General features: G+C 39.9%; 1 protein-coding gene across 1 annotated transcript in view; it reads right to left on the bottom strand.

Annotated features, from left to right (window-relative positions):
* Positions 1-8,839, bottom strand: part of PHF19 (PHD finger protein 19) — a 240,082-nt gene extending 231,243 nt beyond the window's left edge. Inside the window, exon 1 of the mRNA XM_053695775.1 lies at positions 8,611-8,839. The gene's annotated coding sequence lies outside the window, so the exon portion shown is untranslated. The remainder of the gene's footprint in view (positions 1-8,610) is intronic.
* Positions 8,840-9,539: the final 700 nt, after the last annotated feature.

Below are 9,539 nucleotides of genomic sequence, written 5' to 3'. Positions count from 1 at the left end.
CGGTAAAGAGGGGGTTCCAGTCAGGCCTTTCTCTGCAGCAATCTGGAGTCTGTTCCCCCGAGATCTACTGAGGTCCAACCTGTGAACGAGTTGCTAGTGTTCCCATATGCGTTATCTTCACACATATATCATCTTCACTGGATCTGTCAGCACCTGAGAGGGGAGCTCTTGTGGTTTGAACATCCATACCCTTGTCATTGCAAAGCGATTGGCATTGGATAAACAGTTCTGTCCCCCAGAGAGCTCTGGCATCTCTCATCCAGCTACTTGGAGATTAACTTTAACCAGAACTCACTTCACAGACACTACAATAATTCACAGCTATCTATGAGAACTCTACAGTTTGATATAAGGGACTATGTTGTATACCACACCTAGCTGTAATTTAAGCTTTGTTGAGTCCCCGCACCTACAATTTCACATATATCAGGAGATCTCTCCGTAGTAAGTGATATGTGGGTAACTATCTCTCCACTCAATTGACGGGATTTGAAAAGCTCCTGCTGGCAACTCTATATGTATATGAACCTTACTTGAGACACTTATAATGCTACAGATTAGAATGTCATTGCTCTGTCTAGTAATATGTCAGATTTCCAGTTACCTCAATGATATACAAAGGAATGGTTTTCCCTGAAACACAAGACACTATTTTATGTATATTGATAACCACATATCTTAAGCGTTTAGTGTTCCAGACCCCCACTACCAGACCATAGCACATTATGTAAATGGGTTTTAAATGAGAAGCTGCTCACTAGAGAATATGGCTAATAGAATAAGCTGATTACATAAACTTTAACATTCGTTCCTGGTAGAATTTAGAGCAGGTGTAAAGAGTCATATAACTTGTTCTTTCCGCTCCCCTACCTGAGACTCATACAGCATCTCCTACAATTCTCAAGCCAGCACTACTTATATTGCCTATTTGGAAGTTTACTTCATAACAAGAACTTGGAGTCACTTGCACAATATTTAAGTAACCTTAAAAGGTTTGTTAGCCACATCATACATTTAGTTTCTTGTCTCCAGTTTGCGCTTAATTGTATTACCACCGAATAATACTCTTCCATAAGGTCATTCTCACTCATTTTATACGTTGACTCCGACTTCCTTTAGAGACCCCACTACTCTGACACTCTAAACTCAGGTCATAACGCTCGCTGTTCATATGATTTACGATTTTGCTTTTACAAATTTGGTTTTAACACATAGTACCCACTCTTATATGCAGTTACTGCGGGACAATCCTTTGTACAAAGCTATGTTTAACCCCTAAGTTAATATATACCAGGTCAGTTTAGCTGTAACCTTATGGAGGAAGCTTCTTCTTGTTTTCTTTTCAAGCTAGAAGTTTTCTCTTTCTCCTTCCTAATACTCTTAAAAGGATTAGGTTGTTATTTGCATAAATGTATATAACGATTGATGTATATAACATTCAATATAACGAAAATAACATAGTTCCTGATCTTAATAGCACGTCAAGATAGTCTTCGCTATAAAGCTTTCATAGACTTTAAGACAACCATGTTGTCATATCAGGAAACGTTTTCCCGACTTATGCACCATGTTACAATTAATTTTCCCCTTATCCTTACTTATATAGCTCAGCTAATGGTAGAGACCTCATTAGACATCTCATGCCTTATAGGCTTTATCCTTGTCCCCAAATAGCCCCCTTCCACCTATTTCTCCTTAGCCCTTTCACCCTCACATGGTAAATCCTACTCAAATATGCCTCTCCATTATCAATTCCTATTTGCACCCCCTACTGCCATTTACATATTCTAATTAGGATTTAATTCAGATTATACTTTTAAAATAACCGCTCACCCTTCTTTAAGCTGCTCTTGCCCGCTGTACTCCTTCACCCAATACCCCACTCACTAACTATGCTCACCATATATGCACTTTAAAGTTTCTATGGAACTATATATTTATTAATTAGCCGGACCTTTTGTGTTACTACAAATCTCCATAAGTGTTTTCTTTCATCTAGTCCATAAAATACCTGCGCTGTAGTTACCATAACTCAATTTATACTATAGAAAATGAGGTCCCTCCCACATAGACCTTAGACTACCCTTCATTGTATCTTTATTAAAACTTCACAGCACAATCCATTAGTTGTTTTTGCTATAACTTAGTGACAGATCTCTGATTTTTCATGTAAGACATTATGATATGACTATTATCAATTTATATGTTAATGGAGTTGCAACTTCTTATATTGGACTAATAGCAACATGTTCCTGGTATGTTAAGGTTTTATTACTTTATGTATGTTTTGAAAACCTCAATAAAAAAAAAAGGTAACACTGAAAATCCTTTGCTGAATATATATCTATATATATATGTTTTACAAAAATGACCATAAAGCTATGGAATAGGTCTGCTAGAGGATACACGGGTGCTGAAGGATAAGCATGACCAAAGACAATCCAAAGTAAAATTCAGGTGCAGAGCCGAGGTCAAGCTAGATAGATAGACCAGACATGCAGAAATAAACAAGGGCCAGAAATCAAGCTCACAGAGAGAAGCCAAAAGTCAAGCCAGGTATCAGTCCAACCAATGGTAAGTACATAGGGGTCAGGGAGGAGACACAGAAAGCCAAGGGTCTAGTCAGGTATCAGTCCCACCAATGGTAAGTACATAGGGGTCAGGGAGGAGACACAGAAAGCCAAGGGTCTAGTCAGGTATCAGTCCCACCGCTGGTAAATACAGAGGGGTCAGGGAGGAGACACAGAAAGCCAGGGGTCTAGTCAGGTATCAGTCCCACCAATGGTAAGTACATAGGGGTCAGGGAGGAGACACAGAAAGCCAAGGGTCTAGTCAGGTATCAGTCCCACCGCTGGTAAATACAGAGGGGTCAGGGAGGAGACACAGAAAGCCAAGGGTCTAGTCAGGTATCAGTCCCACGGATGGTAAGTACAGAGGGGTCAGGGAGGAGATACAGAAAGCCAAGGGTCTAGTCAGGTATCAGTCCCATTGATGATAAGTACAGAGGGGTCAGGGAGGAGACACAGAAAGCCAAGGGTCTAGTCAGGTATCAGTCCCACCGATGGTAAGTACAGAGGGGTCAGGGAGGAGACACAGAAAGCCAAGGGTCTAGTCAGGTATCAGTCCCACCAATGGTAAGTACAGAAGGGTCAGGGAGGAGACACAGAAAGCCAAGGGTCTAGTCAGGTATCAGTCCCACTGATGGTAAGTACAGAGGGGTCAGGCAGGAGACACAGAAAGCCAAGGGTCTAGTCAGGTATCAGTCCCACTGATGGTAAGTACAGAGGGGTCAGGGAGGAGACACAGAAAGCCAAGGGTCTAGTCAGGTATCAGTCCCACCAATGGTAAGTACAGAGGGGTCAGGGAGGAGACACAGAAAGCCAAGGGTCTAGTCAGGTATCAGTCCCACTGATGGTAAGTACAGAGGGGTCAGGCAGGAGACACAGAAAGCCAAGGGTCTAGTCAGGTATCAGTCCCACTGATGGTAAGTACAGAGGGGTCAGGGAGGAGACACAGAAAGCCAAGGGTCTAGTCAGGTATCAGTCCCACCGATGGTAAGTACAGAGGGGTCAGGCAGGAGACACAGAAAGCCAAGGGTTAAGTCAGGTATCAGTCCCACTGATGGTAAGTACAGAGGGGTCAGAGAGGAGACACAGAAAGCCAAGGGTCTAGTCAGGTATCAGTCCCACTGATGGTAAGTACAGAGGGGTCAGGGAGGAGACACAGAAAGCCAAGGGTCTAGTCAGGTATCAGTCCCACCAATGGTAAGTACAGAAGGGTCAGGGAGGAGACACAGAAAGCCAAGGGTCTAGTCAGGTATCAGTCCCACCGATGGTAAGTACAGAGGGGTCAGGCAGGAGACACAGAAAGCCAAGGGTCTAGTCAGGTATCAGTCCCACTGATGGTAAGTACAGAGGGGTCAGGGAGGAGACACAGAAAGCCAAGGGTCTAGTCAGGTATCAGTCCCACCGATGGTAAGTACAGAGGGGTCAGGGAGGAGACACAGAAAGCCAAGGGTCTAGTCAGGTATCAGTCCCACCAATGGTAAGTACAGAGGGGTCAGGGAGGAGACACAGAAAGCCAAGGGTCAAGCTGGTAACACTGTTCTAAAAAGCTTCTGATTCAGAGGTCAGGCAAGCAGACAGACCATTCAGAATAGCCAGGGGTCAGGGAGCTGATATGTGGTCAATAGGTAACACAGAGCAGGTACAAGGTATAGAGCAGCAGGAAAACATCTGAGAGTTATCTGTGAGATAGGAAAACACACAACTTGAGATCAAAATAGACATGTACCTTCTGAGAGGCATTAGGGATGGATGGAGGGTCAGTTTGACATTGCTCTTTAGACATTGATTGCAATATTGGATTTGCATTATTTAGGTGTAAGATAGCAGTCCTCTGACCACTTTAGGGACTGGAGTTAATGCAGCCATTACTGCATGTTGTTGGGGAGAGGAGACGTATACAAAGTTGGCACAAGCTCATTGGTGCTCTGTATAAGAATAAGAATTATCATGACCACACACTGCCCACAAACTACTACTACTAATACTCTATTAATAGAGTATTATTATGTTTCCTATTATTCTATAACATGTTTGATTATAAAGAACAAGGTCAAGATAATAATGACATCCTTGAATATAAGCTGATATTCCCATGTTGCAGTCCTCCTCTATTGACATCAGACTTACTGGTCTATGGTTGCCTGGGCAAACTCTTTTCTGACACCGCTCTATTATTTTCTGCATTTTTAAAGCTCCATGGCTAAAGAGATTGTGTATTAGAAACTTAAAAATAGAAGCTTGGCATTTTGTCAAGTCCTTTACAAATGTTGGATGCCTTCCATTTAGGCCAAAAGCTTTAGTTACGTTTTAATAAGACCTCTTTTGATTTGTTTTTTATAGAGTACATCCGTGGTCTCTTAGGGTGGGAACCCAATTGTGTTGTGTTTACTATGGTAACATTTTATATTTCTATCTTTTCTTGTTAATTACAGATTGTGTCCTATTTTAGCATTCAAATATATTTAAAATATGTCCTTGTTTTTTAACTGCTATGTACATTTTTATACATTATTGTCACTAGGTTTTTGGTGTCTGAAACTGATAGAAGAAAATAAAGTACTTTTATGCAAAGCAGCCAATGACGATGTGTTCTTCTCATGAAAAACTGCTGACCCTGCACCTTCACTGGCAACAGCAGGTTTAGTTCATAAAAACATAACTAATGATTCATTTTTAGAGATCTTGCATAGTTTTCTATGGTGTTTAGAGGCTTGTAGACTTGTTGCTCAGCCCCAAGACGTAGGATTTGGACAAAAAAAGTTTTAGGCATGTAGCTGAGCTATTACCTTAAATAATGTATTAGCTTTTTCTTTGTATTATATCATCTTGGTACAAATATGTTCACTGAAAATGCTCTCAAATATAAATTGTGCTCTGGGATAACAAGCAAAGGGCTGCAAACTATTCTTTACCCAGAGCCAGCAATATTTAGTGATCAATATACTGTATGGACACAGGGGACCCTTTTCTCTCTACACTGTTACTTAAAATAGAGGTGATGGCCCCAAGTTATCAAGGTCTGTCGGACCTGATCCGACAGTGCGGATCAGGTCCCCCAGACCTCGCTGAATACGGAGAGCAATATGCTCGCCGTATTCAGCATTGCACCAGCAGCTCACAAGAGTTAGTACCTGATGTATCTAATGTACCTGATGGATCTGACGTACCTGATGTATCTGACGTACCTGATGTATCTGACGTACCTGATGTATCTGACGTACCTGATGTATCTAATGTACCTGATGGATCTAATGTACCTGATGGATCTAATGTACCTGATGGATCTGACGTACCTAATGTATCTAATGTACCTGATGGATCTGACGTACCTGATGTATCTAATGTACCTGATGTACCTGATGTATCTAATGTACCTGATGTATCTAATGTACCTGATGTACCTAATGTACCTGATGTATCTAATGTACCTGATGTATCTAATGTACCTGATGTATCTGACGTACCTGATGGATCTAATGTACCTGATGTATCTGACGTACCTCATGTATCTGACTTATGTAAAGTACACACGTTGATTGGAGTAGCCATGTTAGTCCAGAGATTTAGATATCAAAATAACATGAGTATTGCATTGAGCAATGATACTTTTTTTATTGGACTAACTATACATTTAAACATTACTCTTTTGAAAGCTTATCAACTTATAAATGTATAATTAGTCCAATAAAAAAGAACCATTGCTGAAAGCAATACTCTTGTTATTTTGATATATATGCATACACAGTATCTCACAAAAGTGAGTACACCCCTCACATTTTTGTAAATACTTTATTATATCTTTTCATGTGACAACACTGAAGAAATTACACTTTGCTACAATGTAAAGTAGTGAGTGTACAGCCTGTATTACAGTGTAGTATTGCTGTCCCCTCAAAATAACTCAACACACAGCCATTAATGTCTAAACCATTGGCAACAAAAGTGAGTACACCCTTAAGTGGAAATGTCCAAATTCGGCCCAAAGTGTCAATATTTTGTGTGGCTACCATTATTTTCCAACACTGCCTTAACCCTCTTGGGCATGGAGTTCACCAGAGCTTCACAAGTTGCAACTGGAGTCCTCTTCCTCACGGAGCAGGTGGATGTTAGAGACCTTGCGCTTTGAGGATGCCCCACAGATGCTCAATAGGGTTTAGGTCTGGAGGCATGCTTGGCCAGTCCATCACCTTTACCCTCAGCTTCTTTAGCAAGGCAGTGGTCGTCTTGGAGGTGTGTTTGGGGTCATTATCATGTTGGAATATTGCCCTGTGGCCCAGTCTCTGAAGGAAGGGGATCATGCTCTGCTTCAGTATGTCACAGTACATGTTGGCATTAATGGTTCCCTCAATGAACTGTAGCTCCCCAGTGCCGGCAGCACTCATGCAGGCCCAGACCATGACACTCCCACCACCATGCTTGACTGTAGGCAAGACACACTTCCCTTTGTCCTCGTCACCTGGTTGCTGCCACACATGCTTGACACCATCTGAACCAAATAAGTTTATCTTGGTCTCATCGGACCACAGAACATGGTTCCAGTAATCTATGTCCTTAGTCTGCTTGTCTTCAGCAAACTGTTTGCAGGCTTTCTTGTGTATCATCTTTAAAAGAGGCTTCCTTCTGGGATGACAGCCATGCAGATCAATTTGATGCAGTGTGCAACGTATGGTCTGAGCACTGACAGGCTGACCCCCACCCCTTCAACCTCTGCAGCAATGCTGGCAGCACTCATATGTCTATTTCCCAAAGACAACCTCTGGATATGATGCTGAGCACGTAAACTCAACTTCTATGGACAACCATGGCGAGGCCTGTTCTGAGTGGAACCTGTCCTGTGAAACTGCTGTATTGTCTTGCCCACCGTGCTGCAGCTCAGTTTCAGTGTCTTGGCAATCTTCTTATAGCCTAGGCCATCTTTATATAGAACAACAATTCTTTTTTCAGATCCTCAGAGAGTTCTTTGCAATGAGGTGCCATGTTGAACTTCCAGTGACCAGTATGAGAGAGTGTGAGAGCGATTACACCAAATTTAACACACCTGCTCCCCATTCACACCTGAGACCTTGTAACACTAACAAGTCACATGACACCGGGGAGGGAAAATGGCTAATTGGGCCCAATTTGGACATTTCCACTTAGGGGTGTACTCACTTTTGTTGCCAATGGTTAAGACATTAATGGCTGTGTGTTGAGTTATTTTGAGGGGACAGCAAATTTACACTGTTATACAGGCTGTACACTCACTACTTTACATTGTAGCAAAGTGTCATTTCTTCAGTGTTGTCACATGAAGATATAATAAAATATTAACAAAAATGTAAGGGGTATACTCACTTTTGTGAGATCCTCTATCTTTATATATTTATTTATTAATCTATCTGTATTTATCTGTTCATCTATATCTATCTATAGTATCTGGCTGTATATATCTATCTATAATATATTTATCTGTATCTCTCTCTCTGCAATAATCTATCGGTATCTATCTATATATATATATATATATATATATATATATATATATATATATATATATATATATATACACACTGTATATATATTATTTTTTATCTGTATATTTCCATCTCATTCTCTGTATGTATTAATCTATCTGTATTTCTCTCTCTCTTTAGTTATCTGTATAGCTCTCTCTCTGTATGTATTAAACTATATATATATATATATATATATATATATATATATATGTATCTTTCTCTCCCTCTCTATCTATCTCTGTATGTGTTTATCTATTTACCATATATCTATCGATCTAGATTGGAAATGAAAGAAATAAATACATAAAAAAACAAATCTATAGTAGATAATATTCTGTGCCAAGCCAAGCCTTTTAAAACCAAATCTTTATCTAGAACTGTACACTGAATCATTTGCTGTTGATTAATGATTCCATATGTAATATTATTTATTTTTTTGCAGGAGACCCTCATAAACATGGTGCATATACTTCCTACTATATAAACAGTTTACACTTTGAAGAAAGAAAAGAACCTCCTGCCTAGTCACACACAGAAAATGAACTTACAAATCATGTGCTTGGCCTTTCCAGGAGAATTATATTTGCTCTGTATTTTTCCCGCACAAGTATCCAGAAATTGGCCCATTTTCAGAATCATTTCTTCCAAGCTGTTTCCTGTGTTTATAATGTTCATAATGAGTTAAACAATCATACAGAAGAAAATGACGTGGTTTCAGGGAAGAAGGCCTGTCTCTCTCTGATGTTAATCTATAACCCCTTCACATATTTCACATAGTTATTTGATGGCATTCCTGATATCCCTTGTGATTCATAAAGTGTAGCAGGGAATAGCAGTCTGTGTCGTAAGGCTTTTCCTGGAAAAGAATGTCATTTTTATTTGGATATGTTTTGTGTGCCAGCATTTCACAGTTATTAAGGGGAACTCAAAGGGGAAATACGCAGACAGAGGGGCCAAATAAACAGAAATCCTTAAAAAACAGCATGAAGAATAATATTAGATGTAGAAAAGTCAGTTGCAGGAGCAGATCTGTGTCATTTTATTTGTAAGATAGAAAAAGGGCTGTTTGCCATATTGGTCCCACAGAGAATGGCCGTTTATAGATTGTGATACCTTGTAGTGGTATTTTCTTATTCCATAAGCTTTTAAGACCTCACAGGTCTGTTCTTCAGATGTAGATGTTCTGTTTGTAAGATAGAACTAAACTGAATCACAAACATTTATACAAATACTAATATAAATGTTTCACTCAGTGACAATTCTACATTAAATAGTAATGTTTGTGCATTAGAAATAATTCATCTTATTGCAATAGTTCTGTGTGAAAATAATTGTTTTAAACACATTTGTATGTGTATTTTGTTAGAAAATTTTGCATTGTTGTGCAGCCATGGAGCACACTCGTTGAAAAGCCTTGTAAATGTTTGTGTTACTTCCTTTGCTATGGCCAATCAGGGACATATATAAACAAGCTCCT

This window comes from Bombina bombina, chromosome 12 (assembly GCF_027579735.1).
Source record: "Bombina bombina isolate aBomBom1 chromosome 12, aBomBom1.pri, whole genome shotgun sequence".
NCBI classification, from domain to species: Eukaryota; Metazoa; Chordata; class Amphibia; order Anura; family Bombinatoridae; genus Bombina; species Bombina bombina.
Note: the sequence above shows the minus strand (reverse complement) of the source record. Positions and strands in the feature narration are given on the sequence as shown.